Below are 25,080 nucleotides of genomic sequence, written 5' to 3'. Positions count from 1 at the left end.
CTCAGTACGACTGGTGTGGTGTCAGTTAACTCAACGGTAGGAACGACTTTAGAACTGGACCCAAACAACATGCTGCTTGTGTTTCAAATTGTTGTATACTTTTGATCCTCCATGGACAGACAACGCACGATGGAAAAAACTGTTATCAGCCTCTAATAAGAGCAAACATGGATCCCGACCCGGTGGTGAAGTTTCGAGTGTGCAGTTGGAGCTGGGATAACTGTACAGATGAAGTAATGGTACAACAGCTCCTGATTTGTGCCATGGAACGATTTCGCATCGTGCAGGAAAAAAAAAACCTTAGAAATCTGACTAGGAGGTATGAGCAGGAAGAAAATCACAACTCCATCATTACACTTGTAACGTCTCAATGAACAATGGCCGTACAGCAGCGTTTTAAAATGTTTGTTTGTCGAGAAATCAAATGGGCTCGCCGTCTGCGTTCAGTCTCAGCAGTCACCCTGCAGACACCCGAGGCTTGGCTGGGCGGTGAAGTGGGTGAAGTGGGTGAGGGTGGGTGAGGGTGGGGGGGTCAGAAATTCCTCTTGACTATCAAGCTACAGACACCAGAAAGGAAAAAAAAAGAGAGAGAGAGAGAGAGAGGGAGAGAGACAGCGATGGGCAAAAAAAGAGAGGTGGGGTGGGATGGGGGGGTGGCAGAGAGAGAGAGAGAGAGAAGATGTGTAACGGGATATGAGATTAAATACAGTATGTCTGCCCTCTTCTGGTCACCGCCGCCACCATCCATGCTGACAGTCCCCGGTGAGGGGGGGGGGGGGGGGGTGAAGGGAATCGGGGCGGAGGTGGGTCCGAGAGGGAGGGAGGGCGGGAAGGGATGCAGAGGAGGAGGTGATGAAAAGCAAGAAACAGATGAGGAGGAGGACGAAGAACTTACTGTACTTGCAAACCACTTCTGGCACATCGCGGACCTCTACGACACGCCGCACATCTGTCTAAAAATAACACCAGCGTCACGAGGCAATTTCCATTACCACTTGTTATCTTGTGTAACCCTCGTCGTAACAATTAAAATTGTTTGTTTGTGCCGTGGTTATTATCCTATTCCCTTGTCATATCCACGAGGAAATTATAATTTCATATTATGTACCTCATTTGCTGTTAATATTAATCCAATATCATGTGAAATGACATTTCCGAGTGACTAAAAACTCCATGATATTCAAAATGTAATTAAACAGCGCTGCCATATCCTGCTATTTTCATGATTATTAAACCAATGGCTTGATTACGGGGAGGAGAAGGAAAAAAAAAAGAAAATAACAAAATGGAAATGGTTTGCCACTGTTTCTTGACTGACAGCATTGTTTCTAATCTCATTAGCGACAGGAAATTGACTGCAAATGACGAGTGCACATTCCTAATATTACTAATTTACTTTTGCGCGCCGGGTGTTTCTTCTGCGCCCGGTGTGTATTTGTTAGCCGTAATTGCCACGGCTCTGACAAAAGGACAGTCTGTGAATGACACATACACTGGCTTGTGTGTGTGCCTGTGAGCGTGTGTGGTATCAGTGCATGTGTGCACACATACTTCTGGTTTATGCATGAACGTGTGTGTCTGTGTGTGTGTCTGTGTGTCCTCGTGGGGCCCACCTCTGCCTCCAGGTGCTATTGGGGCAGGTGTGTAGCCAACAGGCAGGAGTGATGGCTAGTTAGCCAACTCAGAGGTGAGAGGTTTAGTCTTAGAAGAGCTAGTTAGTGGTAGGCAGGATTAAGCTCTTTATGTCAATAGCAGATGACTCCTTATTCTTCTGCGCTGGTTCAGGTTTGTTTGGAGAAAGATTCAAAAATTGGTCCCACTGAGGTACACACATTCTGTGGTTCTGTCTAGGCCTTGGGCACCAAGCTGAGGCAATGTGCTTTAGATGGGAAATTCTGTCAACAATTACAATCATGTTTCCCTTTGCCCGGATTATTCGCAGGCCCACATTTGAACCACATTATTCACAATAGATCTATCTGATTCTACGTCCTTGTGAAGGATCAATATCTAAAATACAACTTATGAGAAAGTTAGCAAAGTGGATACAACTCTTAGTAAGGTGCAGGGATGATAAAATATAATAATAATAATAATAATAATAATAAAAATAATCAGATTCTTAAAGGTGCACGTGAAGTTTTGGGGAAGAAAATTCAAACCGGTTTAATCGATGTTTTTTTGTGGGCCTAACAAACTTAATAAACAAATTATTACACATTATTAATTAAAAAAACGGCATTCATTCTGTTTTACTTTTTTCATTTTGTTTATGTGTGGCGGACCCTTCCACCTTTCCATCTTCAAACAGTATTCTGGGGACCCTATCTTCCGCTGAAAGCAGCTTGTTTATTCAGTAATGGGATCATAAATATTTCTGAGTTTGTATTATTACCTCATTAATGTTGTGAATATTAAAATTCTGAGTTTGAATTTCTTCTCCAAAACTGCACAGTGTCCCTTTAATACATAACAATGTATATACGCTATTACTAGTGCTGGAATAGACTGACTGAAAAAAAGCCCACTTTGCTTGTTTTTTTTTTAAACTCATGTATGAACTTGCTATATTGTTTTCATTCATGCCAGTTCTCCCTGGCTAGTAAAAGAGATGTCAGTCCCGTTGTGACATATGGGTAAATAAAGATTAAATATGAACGAAACAGTGAAAGTATCGATTCAGCACAGGGTTTATTTTCTGAGAGAACGGCTACATGTTTGTTGTGATAGCGAGTTCCTGTGCCAGGGAGTACCAGCAGGTCTGTGTTTGTGCTGGTCCATGCTTTACTATGTTTTTGATACCGTGCCAGTCTGTGTGTGTGTGTGTGCCTGTGAATGAGTGCATCCACCTGCTTTTGTGTTTATCTGTCTGCTTGCCTGTTCATATGTGCACTGTACATGTCTGCCTGCTCGGCTTTGTGCATGCATTTGTGCTTGCCTGCCTCTCACTGTGTGTGTGTGTGTGTGTGTGTGTGTGTACATGTGTGTGTGGGTGTGTGTGGGTGTGTGTGTGTGTGTGTGTTCCCCTGGGCTTTCAGGGTAAGCCTTCGTGGCCTTGTGCTCCTCATCAGACTCTGTGTCTGGGGGCATGGCTGTAGGGTGGGCCTCCACCGCGGGGACCCTGGGACCGATGGGGGACAATCACTGCTGCCTCATAGCTGCGAGGAAGGAGACAGACAGAGCAGCGTGGATAAAAAGATGTTTGGAAAAAAAAAAAGGAGAGCTTGAATTTTGTTTGCTCTCCCATTCTTGTCCTTTTTTCACCCCTCTCCATCCTTTTTTTTTTGCCCCTAATCCCTCCTTTCCTCTCCGTAAGGATCTACAAGGAGTTTCACAATATATCATCTTTCACAAGATTGTGGTTTGTGTGTGTGTGTGTCCTATTATATGTGTATTTTAAGGGAATCCTCTGTCAACACTTCTTCATCTGCCTGGTCACATGATCTGGGGCTGTCACACAGCAGGGCAGGCCTTTTTTTTTTTTTTTTCCTGTCAAGGAGCTCCGGAAGGATAAACTTTACCCTCCTAAAATGTACCTGCATTCATCACTCAGGTATTGACAAGGTCGAGGAGGATAATTTGATACATTCTGAAAGAAAGTTTCTAAAGTCTGATAGGAGTAATTTTAAACAGTGACTATACAGTTGATCCAGTTATGTTTGTGCATTCTGAGTGTCTGCATTTCCATTTTTATCCTCTACTTTTTGAAAAATCAATGAAGTCGTCGCCATCAACCATACCATGAGCATGTTGTTGCATTCCTAGAAGATTAAGGGGATTTACTGCTGCTCCTGGTGTTATATATTACATCTTAACACTGTGTATTGATCCCAACCCAAAGTTTCAGCAGACAGGAGACACTTTTTGTGTCTCAGATATACTAAATAATCAAGGTTAGCGTTTCATAAATTATCTTAGTAAGTCTCTTAACGTATACCGATGATGTATCTGATGCACCATGGCCATACGGCAACATGAACACAGAACTAGATGCATTAGCTCAAAAGTATTTCTCAATTTGACCTCCTTTTCAATATTACTTTCTTTGTTGCTGTTTGCAAATTAAATCATCTACAGGCAGTTGTTTCTTACTCTCTGGCATGAGAAATGACTGTTGTTGCTAATGATGTTCTATGCAAACAACGTAATAAGGCAGGTTAATCAGGCCGGCATGATTTTCTATTAGCTTTGTTTACTCTCTCCGCGAGGACTTCGGGGGCCGGTTTCATCTTAATAACAAAGGATCAGACTCAATGCTCTGACATTTGTTGCTGAAATCCGCGATGGGAGCCAGTGACAGACTGTGATAAACTGCAGGGAAGGAGAGGAGCCGTGCCAGCATCAGGCCCGTAGGTTCCAGATAGAATCTGATCTCTGCGAGTGGCGTGCCAAAAAAAGTGTTTTGAAACGTGATAGGCGATAACGTGAATGAGTGAAGCATCGCCCGAAAACAGTCGTGTTGAAACCGAATATGTGAGATGATTGCTTCAGTCTATCACCTGACTGTTTCAATATTCGCTCTCATGCCGTGACCTCATTTAATTACCTGTCTTCTCACTGTCTTGCGCAGCCTTTTGTTATGTGTTGGATGCAGCATTTGTTGTTGCTCTTTGACTTTTTGAAAGCGATTCAAACGTAACTCAATTACAAAGCGCTGCTCTTCAACACATGACAGATTCAACCGCGCACTCACCGATTCTTCTCTTCACCGCACCCTGCCGTCCTCCACAAAAGGATTCCAAATCTCAACCGGTGACTTCACCTAGGTCGTATTACCTGCTCGCCTCCTTCAGTGGGAGGAGAAGTAGATTTCACCTTCGACCTCTGAGTTCTCTTGACAGGTGTGACACACATCGGTTCTAGGTAAGGTTTGACTTTGTGCATGACGGCAGTTTGGTTTACTTCAAAGTCTAAGATGTAGAAAAACGAGTTGAAAGGAATGCACTGATTGTACTCATCCTGGAAACTGGTACAACAACTTCGAATGATAGAACTATGAGTGAAATTTGAATACTGGGATGAAACACAGACTTGGGCTCAATGTCGTTTCCGACTTATACCCCGGCCAGACATTCCTGACTGAACCCCTTGCCCCTCAGAGCAGAGTTCCAAGGAGTAGTGGTTGAAACCTCCCCCTATGAAATGGAACAACCATTCACGACCCCCACTGGTCAGCGGTTACGTTATGACTGGATGTTTCCAACATGGCTCCTTCCGCTGTGGTCATTTCTCTTGTGTTACTGTGGCAATCCCTGTATTATCACAATGCCTTTTGCCATTTATCAAATGGAGATATAACAGCATGGATGCGCACAATTTGTTGACAACTTTATGCTAACAACCAAGCCGTCAAAAACAAAGAACACCGCTTTGTTACCAGCTGCTTATTAGAGACTTATTTTGCAACCCATGCTCCAGGACTGAGTAATATATAATATATATATTGTTAACGCCTGGTCCTAAGTTTTATGAAGGGCTTTTGAGAAGATTTTAAAGTATCAAGATGTATATCTAATACCGTGATAAACTCCAAAAATTATTGCTTTATATTTTTAAGGTCATTCTGCCCAGACCCACCATGCTCCTACCCTGCCCTGAATAAACTTAACTGGAGTTAAACTTCAGGTGTCATATGCCATCAAAGCGGGGGATGCAACATTGTGAAAATGTGGGGATGTCATGGATACACTGAAACACCAGAGAGTTGTCATGACCCTCCATTTGAAGGACCATGTAGCCTCAACACTTCACTTTCACCCTCTAACCCTCACACCCTGGCAGGGGCAAGGGGTGTATTGAGACTGGGTCTTGGATTAGACTTGATGAGTTGTATGGACTCTATTTCGGGTTGGTTTTTGATATTTTAAAATGAGTTCCAGTCTACTTCAGTTGTTTAGAATGCTGCACGTTGCTTAGCTGTGAAGCTCCAGATCTGTTTTTTCAACTAAGAGGCTTCACCGAGCTTTCCATCGGCATGGGGCTGAGTAGACAATGACTGAACTTTCATCTTTACACAACTGGCTCTACACAAACGTAACAAAATCCTCCTACCTGCAAGCATACAAAGTTGAGTCTTTGGTTTCATACACAAGAACATTGTTTAGTTTTAGGTTTCATAAGTTGCCTGACCTCCATGAGGTCATTGCATCCCACAAATAAACAGTTTTACAGATAAACCCCGAAATATCACAATAGTCACAGTTTTACACTTTGCTTTTTCCACATGTTTAACAACAACAAATACTTTGTTCTCAGTGAGCTTTAGAAGCACCAAAAGTCAGATTTTGTTGTTTTTGCTAAGCTAAGCTAACAGCTGCTGGCTGTACAAGTATTGATGCTATTGATCTTCTGACTGTCGACAAGAACATGGATAAGCAGTCTTCACGAACTGTCAGCGTGTCACAATGTTCAAATAACTAGAGATAAAACATCAGAGAGATTTTGGCACATCTGTGTGTGGGAAAGTGAACAGTATCAGCCTAATATCATTACCACCGCAGTTTTTCCACTGAGTGACGCAGCAGGAGTTCCTCCACGGTCTGTCCTGTCTGGGAGCGAGGGATGAGAGGCGGGAGGCAGTGTGTGGGTGTGTGCACGCATGCATGTGAGTGGGTAGGTAGGGGTGGGGAGGGGGTGGTGTGGTGTGGTGTTTTGTGGTGTGGCGTGGCGTGGTGGAGGGATCAGTGAGATGGAAAAACTCAAAAGACAGAAGGGTGTGTGTCATGTGCCATAACGGCGACCGCTCATCTGCTTCTGGAGTTTTGGAGAAGAGACAGAGGGGAGACGGAGACGGACAACCCGACACAAGGAGAGAGTGAGGGAGACGGAGGGGATGATCAAAAGGATTGCGGCCCGTAATGATGAGGCGTCTGACTGGACGGACACTGTCTCCATCCAGTTTGCTCTCATCAATGTCAACGCCGCTCTGACAAACACGGCGCAGCAGAGCGGGAGATGGATGCCTCGCACTCACTCGTCTCTGCCCACTCAATTTTGACATCACACCAACGTCTGTCCGTATCAAGGCAAAGCTGACAAAAAGCTGAGGATACATTTTCAATATTTGTTCAGCGTGTGTGTCGTTATGTGACTGATTACTAATCTTTCAATTCTAGAAGTTAGTCTCAAATAATCCTGAATTGTTTAAACCAAGTTTGAGCTATCTTTTTAAAATATACCTGTTTACTGACTTCTTCTGTCTCTGAACTCTGAAGCAACCCATGAAAAAAACAAAAACAACCTTTTTTTTTTTTTTTTTTTTCAAACAGGATGGCAGTAACCAGATCCATTTCTGTTGGGATGACACAACACAGTATCTTTAACCCGATCCTCAGATTCATGTCAATAGGGATGTGTTCTGGAAATCCCCGTCACAGATCCTCCATTCTGTCATGGACACCTGCGGCCACATCCCTCCTGTCGCACACACTTATGGGTGAAAGCGCTGGTTACGGGTTTAGGAGTGAAACCCTGCACTGCTTACCACAAAATGTTACTTTAAAGGTATGCTAAATTCAATGACATACCCATTATAGTGATTGGATACATTGTACTTTGTCCTAAATTGAAAAGAACAGACATGGACAGAAAGGCCTCACATCTTTATGATGCTGACAAATGTTTCTCACCCCTTAAGCGATCATTTAAATATGCAGTCCTACAGAATGTACTGTGTAGTGTATGCCAGGGAAAGCAGGCTTTGCTAAGCACTGCGTCTGTACAAGTCACTCTGCAATGTATAATAGAAGCTATGCATTAATTATTCATACATTTATGTAGTGTTGCATTAAATGAACATGGTATTATATCGTACATGTATGACCCCTGGGCCATGAAATCATTCAAAACCTGTTGCAAAATTTAAAAAAGGACATTTTTAGACAATCTCATGTACTATACATAGAGTACTGAATATAACAATTTGTAAACTCTCCACCTTATACATTTTAATGCATATACTTCATTATCTGAGACTGGTTATCATGTGCCTTGGCATTTGGTAAAGTTGGATCGGGAACAACATGTGATCATATAATCTACAAAATCAAACTTGCCAGGCTTCCCGCTATGCACCAGTGGCTGGAACAAGAGCTGCTGAACAAATCACCGTCTTTTGAAAAACTACATTGAACTAGAGGCTACAAGTACAGGTGAGCTTAGATGTAGACTACACGGCTGTTTACAGTTCTCACAGACGCATTTTTAAATGTAAAGTTGTCACAGCGACCCCATTTGAAATCCTTCATAAAACGCTGCATCAGCATGGTGTTTGATTAAGCAGAGATATGTTGTGGACGCCTCACAGTATCCCCTCAACCTGCCTGGATTCAGGCTGTTTAACCTCGGGAGCTTTTCAAGAGGAGATTTTCCCATTCTGATAGACACCATCAATGAAGCCCGCTCCCATAATGAAGTGCTGTTTAGCATTAGCCATTCATAGCTTCAAGTGGGAAGCATAACATCCCACGGGTCGCTTTCACTCTTAAACCACAATAATGGCACTTTCATTTAACCCCTTAATATATGTTAATCCAGGGATGTCAATGGGTTCTCTTAACACTCATGCACAGGCCGTCGGGGGGCCGGCGAGGAATGAGCTGAGCACACAGACAAAGGCTGGCTTGAAAGACGGCCCTGATGTTTGATTTAATAGGAGAGCCCTCCTTAAAACAAAGGCACATTGTTGGCTGTGTGTGCTGTGTGCGGTGCGCGTGTGATGAGAGGGATATTGCGTGTTTGACTGCATGTGTGTGCGAGTGGGTCTGTGAGTTTTATCCACCCACTTGCTGGTCTGCCCAGGCTCTCTGTTTGTTTCACTTCTCCTGGCTGGGTTGCCAGTTTGGGAGACTCCATGCGTCAAACGGCCAGCAGAAGGGTTTAAAGATAGGTTGGGGAGAGGGAAAGTGATGAATATTTAGAGCCCATTGAAATGAAAATCCCAGCGGCCCCTGGAGACCAGGGCTTAGAAGTCATCGCCGAAGGGATCTCCATCTGCTTTCACCTTTAGCTTATTCTCTATCTATCTATCTATCTATCTATCTATCTATCTATCTATCTATCTATCTATCTCTCTATCTCTCTATCCATCTGTGTGGGGTCAGTTCACATGTCTGTAGTCACACACAAATAAACACAATGCTGTGCCTACCTACATGTAAATCTATGCATGCCCTCTTTGTGTGCATGTGTGTGCGTAAGCGTGAGCGTGTGTGTACGTTTACTGTAGTATACGTCTCATCGAGGCCTGAGCAGTGCCTGGCTTTGACAGAGGCAGCCCACAAATCAGGAGTAAATCAGGACCTGAGGGCATGCCGGCTTCACTGAGGGGGAAGTGAGACATATTCACTGAGACCAAATCAGACTCAATCCGGCCTCAGAGAGCCCGGTATACCACTGACCAGCAACCAACAACCACCCCACCCACAAACACAGGTTGTCTGTGTTTATGTGTGTGTGTGTGTGTGAGTTGTGTGTCTGCCCCGGCCCTCAGACGGCCACGAAAGCCTCGTGTTTAAGCTTAGATAAGTATTTTGCTGCATAGTCGGATTCCATCACAAACCACTTCAAACTAATTATGGTGGTGGAAGAAGTGTTCCCATCTTTTACGTACGTAAACGTAGTAATACAACAGTATGACAATACTCTGTTATATGATACATACATACAAGTCCTGCATTGAAATCTTACTGAAGTGACAGTACAAAAGTATCAATATTATACTTAAAATATATTTAAAGTGTAAAAGTAAAATTGCTCATCATGCAGAATTACCTATTTCTGAATCATGTCTATAATGCAATTGGATTATAATGGTTGATGAGTTAATGTGTTCATAACTTTACTGTGGCAAAGGTGGAGCCCATTTTAATGACTTTATATACTGCTGGATAGCTTGATTTATAATGAAACTTCATGAAATTGTGATAATTAACAGGGGGAAAATGCATTAAAAAAATGTTCACCAATAGACCGATCACGCCATTTTGACGTCATAACTTTGATTTTCGACTTGATCTAGGTCTAGGAACACTATCTTAAGTTATAAGACTATGAAGAAAACTCGTTCTGCAGCAGCTGTCATGCAATTTTTAAACCAAGTTCCCTTTTTTTTCCGTTTCTTTTCAGGTTTTTGTAGCTAGGTTCAGGCAACAAAAAAAGGCAACAAAACCACTCGAAGTAGTACTTTCTGTACAATCCTTAAGGGAATCAACTTAGTTACATTCCACCACTGGTGTTAACGAGGCTGGTGCTTCAATCAAATCATGCATGTTCTATTTCTCATGCGCGGCAATTTGGTGCATGTTCCGCTTGAATTCCCTTCTAATTAAAAACACTGCTATATAAAAAGTGCATTTATTATGTAATCACAAATCTGCTCTGTTCAGGCGCTACAGTAGGTCAGGAGACTTCTCTCAAAACATGTACATGGACAACACTGACAGGTAAAGACATGGACACAAGACTGAAACTGGCTGTCTGCGATGAAAAATGTCACCAAGACATGATGAAATGGCGAGGAAACAGACGATATAAGAGGCTTTAGATTAACCGTATATTCAAGATTTCCTACAATTCCCAAATACCTGCGATAATACCTGCCTTCCCTCCAAAATGTGGAGGTGTTTGGAAGAGCAGCTCGGTTGCTTCGGACTGATATCTTTGTTTCTCCTCCACTAAAAAAACCGAGCAGACAGACGTGATGCATCCAGGCCCACGAATTAAGTTGTAAAGGATACATTTTTGCTTTCAAAAGCGAACGCAGGGACGGATGGGCACGGAGAGACATGCTGTGCAGGCTCATTGTGCAGCTTAGTACTTGTTAGACTGCCAGCTGAACAGGTTCTGCAGCGCCGATCCAGCTGCTTTTGACTTTTCTTGGCAAAGAAGTATCAACGTATCACATCAAAACAATAATAGCCTACATCCTTAGAAGTCCTTCGCTCGTCTTTGATGGCGAAACTCAGTGTTTGCTTTCGAAGATCTCATCACGGCCACAGTTTTCACGGGATGAAATGAAAATTCTCATTTTCTGGAGGCTTTGTACAGGCAGGAAATGCAACAACAACAAAAAAATGAGTTCTGTTTTCTTGAGGAAGCCGTCAGAGGCAGCTGTTGACATGATTACTTTTGGACTTTGATGAGCCCAGATCATTTGAAATTTCTGACATGTGGGTATCACCGCTCTGATAGGCCACCAAAGGGCCCTGCATAACTCCTGACGTGGCAGCGCTAGTTTGTCGTTTCAGTCGGGTGTCTCGGGGAGCCAGGGGGCATGTGGCAAATGTGAAGGGCCTTGTGTTCGCCTGCTACCTCTCTGCCAGACACAGGCCATCCCAGGTCACCGCCACTCCACAACCAATCTGTGTCATCACCGCCGCATTCTCCCACTTTCCTGACAACGTGTTACACCCCCACACCCCAATCCGTCCACCATCGCTCTCTCTCTCTCTCTCTCTCTCTCTCTCTACCCCCCCCACCTTCCCTTGCTTTTCAAAATCCCCCCCACTCTCTCCTTTCATCTGTTCTCTCTCCCTCTTTTATCCTCCTCCTCACCCTGCTTTATTTTTGTAACCCACCCTCTCCAATCCACTATTTTATTCTCCTCTTAAACCTCTCTTTCTGCACTATCTCATCCCTCTTCCTGTTCTCATTACTCTCCCCTTTTCCTCATGCTCTTGCTATGCTTCCCCTCTCTCCCCACTCTATCCCTCCCATTCTCCGGCGCTCTCCTCACATCAGAAAGTGTTGGATTTTGACATCTGCCTGCAGGAGCAGTGACCCATGAAGTAATTAGAGGAGGAATCGCGCCTTCTCTTTCTCCCTCCCATCCCTCCCCTCCATCTTCTCCGCTCTCTGTCGGCTCTGAGCCGAGGATCATATAAAAAAGCTGGTTATGTTTACTCCCTGATCCATCTAATTTCTGTAACGAGGGCCGAGCCGGCCTCATCTCCTTACCGCGCCACGCTTAAGCCAAGGCGTTGGGCTGGAGAGGCGCCTCAGGCCCCCGCAGGGCAATGTGGAGCTTCAACCACACCGCTCAGCCGCGGATACGAGACTGGGACCTAACCGGATTAACTCCCAACCAGCACAGGTGGAGGGACCCTGCTTCAAACACACACACACACACACACACACACACACACACATACACAGATGCATACATGTGCACAGGGAGCTAGATGCAACTTTACACCATTTAATGTATCATCAAAAAAAAAGTGCTGGGATGAGACATCTGTGTGATTATGTGTGGGTGTATTTGTTTGCGTGGGTGTTATGTGTGTGTGCTGCAGAGGGAAATAAATAAAAAAGTCAAAACTTCAGCTGCTGCAGCATGAGATGAGAGAACACAATTATGAATTGCTGCGGAGCTTACGGCCACTCCAGTGATAACACTCAAATGCTGTGGTATCAAATTGCTAGAGCATAGAAATCAGCACCCCCCACACCCACCTCCCACTCCACCAACCCGCACCCACAATTGAAAATATTTGCCCCTGGATTGCAAATGTAATATGTAGGGTAAGGGTTGATGTATAATGCAACAAAGTGAAGTCTGAAGGCCATTCCAAAACATGACAGGCTGGGATGTCAAATGTTTTGCTGGGCATCATTAGTGTTTTTCCATGTCCTAATTTAAAGATTATTCATTTAGAGGAAGTCTTGAGGGATTCTGCTGGTTAGTTTTGTGTCAGCGCTGCTGGTAAACACGGTCCAGTGCGCCTCGCATGTCAGTGTGTTGTACAGAGCAACACACAGAGTTTACAAGTCTTTATAAACAGAAGAAGGAGGAATCAGTCCTGGTTACTGTCAGTGCTATTCATGTAACCATAACATGTATTATTGCTCTAGAAGTTAGGAAATCAAATTCCCAAATCACATGGCCAAATTAATAAGAACGACAACCTTCCAAACATAACCTTGCTAAATAGTATGTGGTTCATAATTTTAATACAATTTAAACAATTTCCAGTAAAATGACTTGTCTTCCTCTTTCCTCTTCCTGGATTTTCAACAGGCCACCAAAAGAAACACAGTTCACCATTTACCAGTTACATCTTCAATGTATACCAATTCCCCCAAGGTAATTAATTGTCATTATTCACTAGTTTGGTAGTCTGTCGAGTGGCATAAGGAGTGGATGTCACACTGGAAAGGTTTAATCCAAACTTTTCCGTTATTCCTACAAATGATCAGTTGAATTCATGAGCAATAAAACACAGTCTTGCTCAGGTGGGTAGAGCTTTTTTACCGCTGCAGTCGTACTCGGTCTGGCGTGACCTGTGGTTTATGGTGTATCTGATATTGCCGCGATGGTGTTTTTCCTCAGACATCATAGTTAATGTTGTTCTGGGACCAATCATTGCAACCTACCAGTCGCGCTGTTTCGATATCATAGCATTGCAATCAGTCAGTAGGTGTTGTTCCTGGACCAATAATAAGTTCACTTATTGTTTTCTGTTTATTTTCAGGTTTTTTGTCACTGTTTGGTTAGATTAAGGCAACAAAAATACTTGTTGAAGTTGCGGGAACATTAATACTTGGGTAGCTACTAAAATACTTGTTTGGGTTTAGGAAAATATGTTTATCATTGTTGAATGGTACATATTAACCAAAACCACAAGGTTGAAGGATAACTTTGCATATTCAACATTACAAATACACGATTGGTCAGTTTCAGTTGGCAACATTGGATTATGCAGCATTAATTATGTCCTGCCAGGAACAACACCCTCACTGTGATATCAGATAGTGAGTAGTTTATGGTGGCTGGTGTCAGGTAATGTTAGCACACTTTAGATAGATATTGCTGTATTACCGAGTGAGTTCACTGCTTCTCTGCGTAATATGTTTTAGAATGTATCATTAATCCCATCTAATCATAAATCACTTTGTCTTACTTTAAATCCTGAGAGGAATTGTTGTAGAAGATACTTATCGGCTTGCTATCCTTTTTATAAAAGACGAGAATTGAACAAATAAACATTTTGAAAATGTACAAGTTCTCGGTGTTGTTTGAGTTGGAGTCTATTAATGACCATGGCCAAGGTCATCACAGTGAGGCTTACCTGACTATATATAACAAATAAATATAAGGTGGTTACTCACAGTTATTTTACCACTAATCTTATTCTAGTTACTACTACAGCTATTACACATCATTATTACTACTTTTGACAACTTCTACTGGAATATAACAAAGCCCTTTAAAGAGCATTAGCAGCCACAGTGTCTGACTGTGCAAATTGCCATCAATGTGGGTACAAGGTGTTCTGTTTCTGTGGTCCAGAAACAGTTTATGAAGGCCCTGGCAGAGCTAGCATGAGTGTCTGTCCGTCCCTGTGCCCCGTCCCCCTGACAGCTTCAGGCCAAAAGACACTGGCCAGAGCAAAGCCACTGTAACCCAATTGGACCATCAATTACTACTGATTAGCCTCAAAGAAGCATCTGTCCCAGGAAGCATTTAACCAATATACTGTCCGTAGTGACATACGGCAACAGAATTAACTGTCATATGTCAATGTGGTTTAATAGGGTTATTGCATTTTTGACATGTTCAAAAGCTCGCGATTTGGCTAATGGAATGGCAGACAGAATCCAATAGGGCACCTGGCTGCTGCACTTCTGTGCATCTGTTTTTCTTTCAGCTAAGAAAATATGATGGCAAATTGAAAATAATTTAGAATGATGCTCCTTCAGCAGCAAACGGACACACGCTTTGTTTTTTCATACCAGACCAAGTACCCTTTCTTGCATCGATTTCATAAAAATGTTGTCAAACAATCAAATGACAACTAAACTTGTATGTGGCAGTATTTATTTATTTTTTGCCACTAAAGACATGATGAATAAAAGCAAATAATATTTTAAGCAGTAATTCTTACCCATAGTGCCACCTGAAGAAAAAAATCTGCTTTTCATTAAACAACAAAAGTTGCAGTGCCAAACTGTTAGATTGTATTTACCTCGTAAAGCAGGGAGCTGGGAGGATACCCAGGAGAATAGGTGTCAGTCAAGCCAATGGAGTTGGTAAAACAATCTGTCAATGTGATTTTTTTTGTGCATGTGCATGTGTTTGTGTGCCTCTGTGTGTGTGTGTGTGTGTGTGTGTGTGTGTGTGTGTGCATGCATGCAGCTGCGTGTTTGCGTGTGTGTGTGTGTGTGTGTCTGCGTGCGTGCGTGCACCGGTAAAACAATCTGTCAGTGTTTTGACAGCCATGTCACACGCCGCGGATCAGTCTCGGGGGATCCTGCGATAAGAACTCCTGATTATCCCCTCTATGCATGATTCCTATATTTAACCCCGGCAACCGTGACTTACGTGTGGTACGGATGACTTGCTTCGTGGGGGGAAATTGTTTTGCAGCAGGTGCGGAGGGTCGTACGGGGCACGGAAAAAAAAAAAAAGTTTTCAAGGTGACACGAGGCGCAGTGGTGTAGCAGTGAATTTCTTTGCCATCTGTCTATCATTAAGGTAAGTTGTTCGAGAAAGGCGTCGCTCTGGCACAGAACGGTGAGTGAGTCCCTTAGTCAAACAAAGGGTGTCAGACAAAAGGTTTTTGGAGATATGATGCTTGAAGTGTTTTTTTTTATGCGTTTAACACAGAGAGACTTTGAAAGTACATGTAATGCTACAAATTTGTATTAATACATGAGTCAGGAGTGTTTATTTCTGGTAATCATTCAGGAATAATACAGCTGCATATTTCACACCTGGATGCTGAGGTGGCCATTATCAGCATAGTTTTATACTATTAGCTATTGAGCAGTTTCACTACAGCATCACTGTGACTCACTGGATGCAGACTGTTTGTAGAAGCCTGCCATTGGCCCATTTCCACCAAACAGTCCAGTTCGGTTCAGTTCATTTAATTTCCTCTATCAAAATATGTGGATGGTACCAAAAGAACCGCTCTGTGCTGGCCTTGCTGCTCATTGCCGTTCTGTTGAGGTACCAGGCACACTGACCTGAGGCCAAAAGGTGGAGTTATAAAAATTACAGACCGCTGATTGGTCAGTCGGAACAACCAAAGTCGTCTCATTCGACTGCGCTCTAATGTAGGATTTACAACACGCTTGTTCTTTTTTTTTTTCCTGCAGTCTTTTGACTTGTATGTCTTTTTCTTGAAGGTGCACATTAAGGTGTGTTCACAGGCCTTGTAGAGTTCTTCCTCATATGTCAAAAAAAAAACATGTCGCCTACAATACCCAGTGTGCAACTTAACTTCCTTTGGAGCCACAGAGGGCTTTTAACTACTTTTTGACATATGCAGAAGTACCCCTAAGAAAAATCAAAAGGGGTTACCACAAAGGCTGACTGGTAACAACCCCCAGCCCACTGTCCACAGTGGAAACACAAACTGATCTGGAGTTCAGGTGCAGTTACCAGGAGTTATGCAAGGGTTCAAATTGTGCTCTACGGAAATTACTTTGAGGAACATTCTTCTTCCTTCCGCAATCTGCGTCACGACAATTTAAAAATCCCAATCTCTACTGGAAACAACAAAGTCTAAGCTGGCAACCTACTGTACATGCTGAAACTGGCAAGTTACCTGAATACTAACCTGGTTGCCCACAGCACCAACTTTAAAAGCTTGCAGCCGTATCTTTCAGGGGCACCACCGCTGCCTTCTGAGCTTTGCACCAACCAAGACATTTGTGATTGTCTTAAAAAAAAACACAAACAAATCAGAGTGTTTTGATAAAGGCACATCTCTGTGGAGACAGGTCTGGCTATGTGTAACTACTGCAGCCACTGAAGGTCAAGTGCCTTGCTCAAGGGTATGTCTTTGGTAATTGTTGAGGGAGGATTGTACATTTCTAAACCTACACGTTGGGAACCAGAACGGGTTAAGCGGTTTCTCGCCGGCGCCCCGATGACAACAGCGTAAGTTTTCTCGAGACCTGGACCCACGACGAGGATAAATTTCTCAAATTTCAGTTACGGCCTGAGAACGAGCCCGATGTTGAGTATTAATGGTTCAGTAGGGGATGCACACAGTAATATAAACCCTGTGTGCTGCAGGAGAAAAAAAAAAACTGTGGTGGTTTTCTCTTCTGTGTGTTAATGGCAGTGGCAGGGTGACATAACATAACTCTTGATTTATAAGGCTATTTGAAATGCCATCGCTCGCGGGGCTGTACCCATAGAGCAGGCAGGGAGGATCGCTGACAGCTCACTGACTACAGGATGGTGAGACAGAAACGCCTGGTGTGTCTGTCTGTCGAGCGCTCCCCTCTTTATCTCCATCTTTTGTTCTGTCTCATCTGCTTTGTGAAATCTTCTGCACGTCTCTCGCCTCGCTCTCGGTGCATCTCCCTTTTCATCCGTCGCGGTGGCAAAGGGTCGTAGCACCGTGGGACTTCTGCGGCTCAAACAGTCACACTCCAAAGTGCCCATTAAGTTCAAAAGACACACTGTGCCGGGAACCTTTTTGCACTAGGTGAGAATACTTTTGTCACCAAAGAAGTTAAAGCTCTTCAGGAAAACAGAATGTGGGCTGTCTAATGCTGATATTCATTTCCCTTTCACCTGCGCTTTCAACTTTCACCACCTACAGGCCATTTTTGGACATTTTGAAATATATAGCGTTGACATCGGATGATTGACTCTGATTTGTTCCTTTTGTATAATTTGGCCAATTTTAGTTAAATGAACCAATCACGGCTGAAATGAGGGCCTTTGGTCAAGGCCCTGAGGTGTGTGCAGGTACGAGAGTAATGTATTTAAGAACAGCTGTTTAGCCCCCAGGACTAAAACATAGCGGATGCAAGAATGAAAACAATGCTTTCAGAGCATTTCAGTAATGCTCTACATTCATCAGTCTGTGTTGTGCACTTGTTTGCCTGTAAACGGAGTGTTGCGCGCACATATTTCCACAGAAGGCTGGGGTGAAAGAGCGGACAGGGGAATTTTTGAAGGGCGACACGTGAGAAGTTGCACTGTGAGACGCCAAATCTCTGTAGCCGCTAAGACAAAAGCCCAGGTGGGGTCACTCATTGTCATGCACATAAGTGGACATATACGATACCTATTTGTAAGCATGTTCATATTACCAGAGACATTTCGGATGAGCAACGGCTGTAACGTGATCGCCGAAAAACAGTAGAGAGCACAATATAAGGCACAAGCAGGTTTGACTGGGTGGGAACTAAAGTAGCATCGGTGCTCGTTGGGGGGACTTCCTGAATGAAAACAAATCCCCCGCACTGCCAAACAGGCTTGGGTGTTTGTGTATTTAGGTATGTTTGAAGAATGCTGCCACCGCACACTGTCACCGCCGACAGGGAAACTGAACGCCGCATTAAACGGCAAGGGGATATTCGCGAATGAAAACAGATAGGAGTGTCGCTGCATGAGGAATGCAGCTCCTGAAAGAAAACCACAGCATGCCTTAAAATGATACAGTTTCACCGCAGCTCTTTAATTTCTGACACAACAATGCTAAGTTGGCTTTGGAAGGCGTAGGTGGTCTGGATGCTCCCTGTGGCCTCCTAGGTCGCTGTCAACATGTTCTCATACCTAAACGTATTTATGGGTAAATTACCAATGACTCCGAAAAAATGAGCCTTAGTTAGCCTTGGTTTGGTTTAGGAAAAGGTAATGGTTCGGGTTCAAATAAGTTAATTATGTATGTAACGTATGTGAAGTGCATTACATACGTTAAAATAAGTCAACGTTGACTTTTGATGTCAAATGGGACATGAACAGTAGTCTCCTGGGAGAAAGTCTGGGAGTCGTGGAACCCATCCATCCACCCAAAACCTCCTCCATCTGGAGAATGGTCGACCTTCAGCCCTGAGAACTCTACTGCTAACAGATAAAAATATATCATTCATAAATGTTGATAATGTAAGTAATTGTATCAAGAGTGGCCTTTTAGTAAAGTGGTGTGAGTGAAGCTTAAGAATTATACATACGTTGACTTTTGATGTCAAATGGGACATGAACAGTAGTCTCCTGGGAGAAAGTCTGGGAGTCGTGGAACCCGTCCATCCACCCAAAACCTCCTCCATCTGGAGAATGGTCGACCTTCAGCCCTGAGAACTCTACTGCTAACAGATAAAAATATATCATTCATAAATGTTGATAATGTAAGTAATTGTATCAAGAGTGGCCTTTTAGTGAAGTGGTGTGAGTGAAGCTTAAGAATTATACATACATGCTATATATATATATATATATATATATATATATATATATATATATATACACATATATATATATATATATATATATATATATATATATATATATATATATATAACATATATATATATATATATATATATACATATACATATATACATATATATATATATATACACATATACAACATATACTATATATATATATATATATATATATATATATATATATATATATTGATTTTCTTGTTGGGATGGGATTTTTTTTTTAGTGGAGGCTCAAAAGTAACCTCCGGTGGTGTTCACAGATTCTTCCGCGAATCAGCCAACATTTAAGCCGGCATTTGTTTGTGATATATAAACATGGAGAAAATGGCCGAGCCAAGGACTTTGGTTAAAGTAGCAACCTGTGGGAACAGAGAGCGTGTTGCCTGTAACTGTGACTCATGCTGTCTACCATTTCTGTGGTTAAGCTAAATGCTCTGACCCCAGCATCAGTCACCATCAGCCCACAGACAGGCTCTCATTTTACTGTCTGAGGAATTTACCGACCTATTCAGTGCCCGAGCTGCTGTAAGACTACACGCGCGGTAATCCAAATTGGAGGTAATTCTAAAATATCTAGGTGAAATTTTAGGCGAGCTGTTGATGACAAACATTCATCTGTTTTCATTAAAGGCATATATGCGTGTTTCTTACATTGTTCGCTGTCCTGACCGGGTATTATAATTGTTGTTTAAATTGGAAGCCACATCACAATCACAGTGATGAAAACAAACCCCTGCGCGGACAAACATTGCTGTGGACTTTAAGATCATGTTGTCTTACTGAAAACTCTGTTAAGGGATTAGGAGAAAACGTGCAAACAAAACACATCCTGGGTAAATATGGAGAATCCAAGCTGGTTGTTGGCAAGATGAGGCTGTGGTGTGAGTCACCGCTGTCTGGGAGGTCATGTTTCAGGCAGATTAGCAGTCACCTCGTTGTTTTCCCAGTGATTACATCCTTTAGCTTCATTGACTTAATGAAACCTACATGATCTCTCCTGATTAACTTGAACTTACACCTTTCAATCTCTTTCTCTCTTTGTGTGTGTATGTGTGTGTGTCTTTGAAGAATAACCCTGCCGAGTCCATAGGAACCCAAACAACCCTGACTTCTTAGCTCGTGGCCCTCCCGACTCTTCTTGTATCCAACCATCTCTCCCCCTTCGCTTTTCCTTTAAACACAGGGCCCTGTTATCACCCTTGCTTCCTCTTCCCTCCTTCCCACTCCCTCCTTTATTTTTCAAAGCATGAGAACGGGGCCGGGGCGATTAAGGAATCCTAGCCCTGGCTAATCACCCCGGACTGGAGCACTTCCGCTGCGCTGATTACCGAGGAAACCATTAAGGAGAAGAAAGTGGCTGGATCTTTCATCCTGGTCGGCCGGGCTCAGGGGAGGTCAGAGAGGGGTGTGTTTGATAGGCCATTTACCCTTCCTGTTCTTATTATTCCAGCATTTCCTCTATCTGGACTCAACACGGCTGCAGCGCGCGGACCCCGGGCCCGTCTTGCCCTCCCCTCCTTCCCCTCCCTCCCAGAAGGCTGTAATCATTGCCATACCGGTGTCCTGGACTCACTGGTACGTATGCATGACACTGTGTTGATTCACAAACACACGCACATGCACCCCTCATCACATGTTCCCCACACTTTCACACCCTCGCACACTAACACATCACACACTGGTGCTTGAGGTTCGCCACAGCTCCTCTCCTGCCCCCCCTCCTCCATCAATACGAGGTCTAGTTGAGCAGCAGTGACCCTGGAACAACCACACGTACACAAGCGGCAACCCCTTCCTCGCTCATTTTCCACCCCCTTCCCCAAAAAACAAAACCAGCGTATTCGCGCACCAGGGCCTCATGGGTACTGTCACAGATGGTGCTAATGACGTGTGCCCCAGCAGAGGCAGCGCCCTCGTTCGCGCTAGACTGGTGACATATGCTCTGTCGCAGGGCCATCAGCGGAGCACGGCAGCCCCCAGTGTCCGAGAGACGCCCCCGTAACCCCGCTGCCATCGCGACACAATGACAGAGACAGACCCTAAACAAGCAGCGAGCCCGGCGCTTGCCTCCTTCTCTCTCTTCATTGTATCTCAATCTGCTTCTCCCTCAGTCCTCCCCCCTCCCTCCCTCCCTCCCCACTGTCTGTTTCTGTCTCTCCCTGTTACTTCTCCCTCCCCTATGTTGTTCATCCCTCCTCTGCCTTTTCCCCTAATGTCCCCACTGAGCCTGACTTAATGGATGACCCTTTGCTTTGGCGATTAGGGTCCCTATGGGGGCCCTCTCCCTCCTCTGTAGGAATCCGGGTACAGCGGAGTGACAGAGCAAGTTCAGGCCGTCGCCTGCCCCTGAGTGTAAGCGTGTGCATTGCAGATATCAGGGGGATTTGTATAGAAGGGTGACAGGACGTATCAGCCAAGTGGAGTCTCATGGTCGGTAATGGGCAAAGCACTAGCTTGTCTCCGTGTCGTGTGGTCTCCCCCTCTGCCCAAGCTGCTTGTGCACATACTGTCACAGAGGGACTCAGATGAGACCAGATGTGTTGCGGTGATGTGATTTTATTTCTCCTGCAGGCCCTACAGATGCTGCATCTACTAAAAAGTAATATGAAATAGAATAAGAATAAAAATGAAAATTAGAATGAAGAGATTAATATGTTTGGCACTTAATTGCATAATCACCTGTGATTCTGTAGGTCATTTTCCTGCATTTCAATGCAGCATATTGTTACGGTATCCAAAGGTGAAATCAATGCACTGACACTTCAACAAAAAGCTCCTGGATGGGGGAATTCCTCGAACATGAGGGCAACCAAAAAGACCATTGGCTGTCATTATCCCTGTAACCCAACCTCCTCAGAGTTACTGTTACTCCACACCGATGCACCATGGGTATGAATAAACCTCCAGAGACTTTTTGTACTGTACAGTGATGCCACACCGGCCTTTTGTACGACAGCATTCCTTCAAAAAGTTGTAAAAATGCTGAAAGGTAGCTGCGGACAAATTACCAAATTACACCGGAGCCCTGGGGGGAGCACAGTGTGGACTCAGTGGAAAGTGTTGGAGGAAAAACACTGTGTCATGTTTCTGTAACCAAGAAGATGTAACCATAGATGCCTTTTGTTCGAGATGAAGCAGAGAGCCAGTCGTCTCACCAATTGTTTAGAGGGAATGTTGAGTTGATGAGCTCATGCCGAGATTCACTTTTCCATGTAAATGGATTAGCTATAGGACGGGCGCAGTGATAGCAGGAAAAAAAAAAACATGAATACTGTAATATGCATGTACAGCAAGCTATGTGTGCAGAAAAGTTTGGAGGGAAATTATTAGCATTGATAATTGTTAGTTTAGTCGAAGCCGCCTAAATTATTTATTGTTAGCTCTGCATTTCAAAGTGCCGCGCCTTGCCTGTGGTGTCAGAACAGAGTTTCACCGACAAGAAACAAAACGTGACTCACTGTCAGAGTCCACAAACAACAACAACAGACGAGTGGCATTTGGAAATCAATTAGTTTATCTGGCACAATGCAGATTTGATGACTGTATGGATATGAACTTTAAAAGTTGCAACAGGAACACTTACTTTGTGATTGGCAAAATCCTTTTTGCAAACAGAGGCATTTAACTTTGTACTGTGGGACATGTGCTCCCATCCAGACTTAATAAATATACAATCTAAAGCACATGGACAACTGGGACTTGTGTACTTTCTGCTTCCAGAGGGTTATTTTCTCTCTCGCTTTGTTGTTTTGTCATCAGTGTTTGTGTTTGCCTCAGACGAAAACGACAGGGTTTACTCACAGCGCATGAGGGTTAATCGAGAAATGCCACATTCTTTAGAAATCAAGCAACAGGAGCGCATTTAAATACATCTAAAGACGTATTAATCTCAGATTTGTTTCTATGTGATGTGAAAAAAATCCAAGAAGTACAAGTAGTCCACATTACAAAGAGAAATGAAGAGGTTAAAATGTGCCTTTTCACTCGGCGCCAAGTACCTTATGTAACCTGCAGTACAGTAATACTTCTGTTCAATGGTAACATGAGAGAATAATGGAAATATATACGGCATTACCTAAGCAGCTCTGTGTGCTGGATGGTGCTGAAAAGGACTTATTGGGACTGACTGCTGACCTGTATATTCTTTACCTATAAAGATACTAAACAAATCCTTATCATTGCCTCCTTGTGACTGTAATAAACTTAGAACAATGGGGGAAGTATCAGCAGTACGAGATCCATTAAGTTTCATGTAGACGTATATATTTTTTCAAATACAAAACACCTGCAAGGTTTGTTGAAAGGTGCAGAATCAAAGAATCTATCTTCATTAAAATACATTTTTATGATTGTGAATTAATCATTTAAAAAAACAATGTTGGGTCTAAACTGCTTGTTTTGTTAGGGTTGGCCAATAGCATAACGCCATTGGAATGGCCGTGGTATCTGTGTTTCGTCAGCGATCAAGAGTCTTGGTTTTTGCCAGTTTGTGGAAAAGAATTTAAAAAATGATAATAATCCCTTGTGATGTGAATGCAGTGAAAGGGTGGAGATGGAATTCCACATTTATTGGCTAGATGTCATCAATGGCACCGTTCAGTGAAAGTACAGAAGTGTCATCAGGAAATTTAACTTAAACTATGAAATGTAAAAATATTTATTCTGCAGAAAAATTGCCTTTGGCGGACTTTTACAGTATGTAAGACATGACTTAATACTAATGGATCAATGTATGAGTAGCATTTTGATGTTGTAAATGGCCATGGGAGTTAACTGTAGTCCAGTGGTTCCCAACTTTTCTCAGATCTTTCCCTGACTACTACAGACAACTACAGCAAAGCCTTCTGAAATAGAAAATGAAATGCAGATACAGTATTCCACCAGGCTATCTTGCCAAAATAAAATCTTTGAGCTTTAATTCGATAATTGTAGCCTAAAAGGAAAAATATGTCCACAATAAGGGTAATGTCAGTGAATCAAGACAAGAAACTCCCTTGGCATTTCACCTACCATCACAAAGACATTTTTTTATTTCATTTTGTTTTCCTAACAAGGAAGCATCAGATTTTCAGCGTTTGCAGGCCCATGTTTACAAGCACAGAAAATGAATATTCCCCAATCTGCAAAAAATTAATGAAAAAAACAAAAGAGGGCATCTAAACTCTGCTGGCAGTATAAAAAAAAAAAAAAAAAAAGAAAAAACAGCCCTGGTGGTCTTAACCGGTCATCATTTTTTTACTTGGGAATAATGGACACCATGTGAGGGACCCCTGGTCTCTCCGACAAAGCAGTGGGCTGAATGAAAAAGAGTAAAGAAGAGGTAGCTTATTTATGTTTCCCAAAGAGCACACATCCGGAGATAATCTGCTGTATCCTTAGATAATCTTTAGTAGCTTAAACGCACCGGCTGAGCTGTAATTAATGGCAGGGAAGCTATGTCATGGTGACCCAGGGATGTTTGTCCTATCACTGTATGTTCATTAGTGCACAATGGAGCCACTCACGTCCTCTGCGTCTGATTTGAAGTTGGGACAGTGCAGCATCGACATACTAACAGAACAGGGGACATTTTTTAATATATATATTTTTAACCACTGTGATTTGCCTTTAATTCAGGAGGTCTTAAAGGAAACGTTCACCCAAAAATGTTACATTCGGTCGTTATCCACTCACCCCTTGCAAATGGAAGGTGGGATGGAGTTTCAAAGTCCATAACATTTCTGGAGCCTCAAAACAAGCAGAAATGTGATGTGAAAACAAAAGAAGGAAGGGCTCCATATAGCTCATCTGGTGAACTCTGAGTCTCCAGAAGCTGTATGATCCCAAATTGATTTCAAAAGACTAATTAACGCAAAACCTTTTCTTATGATTAAAGTCCTAATT

General features: G+C 43.1%; 1 long non-coding RNA gene across 2 annotated transcripts in view; it reads right to left on the bottom strand.

The window, feature by feature from the left end:
- Positions 1-25,080, bottom strand: part of LOC115570386 (uncharacterized) — a 177,202-nt gene that overhangs the window by 41,832 nt on the left and 110,290 nt on the right. The window contains exon 4 of one of the 2 annotated variants that reach the window (XR_003981760.1): positions 2,749-3,158. The exons of the other annotated variant lie outside the window; for it this stretch is intronic. This is a non-coding gene — a long non-coding RNA (uncharacterized LOC115570386). Of the gene's footprint in view, positions 1-2,748; positions 3,159-25,080 lie in introns of those variants that run through there. 2 annotated transcript variants of the gene reach the window in all.

Source organism: Sparus aurata, chromosome 19, assembly GCF_900880675.1.
Source record: "Sparus aurata chromosome 19, fSpaAur1.1, whole genome shotgun sequence".
In the NCBI taxonomy this organism is placed as follows: Eukaryota; Metazoa; Chordata; class Actinopteri; order Spariformes; family Sparidae; genus Sparus; species Sparus aurata.
This window is presented reverse-complemented; position numbering and strand designations above follow the sequence as displayed.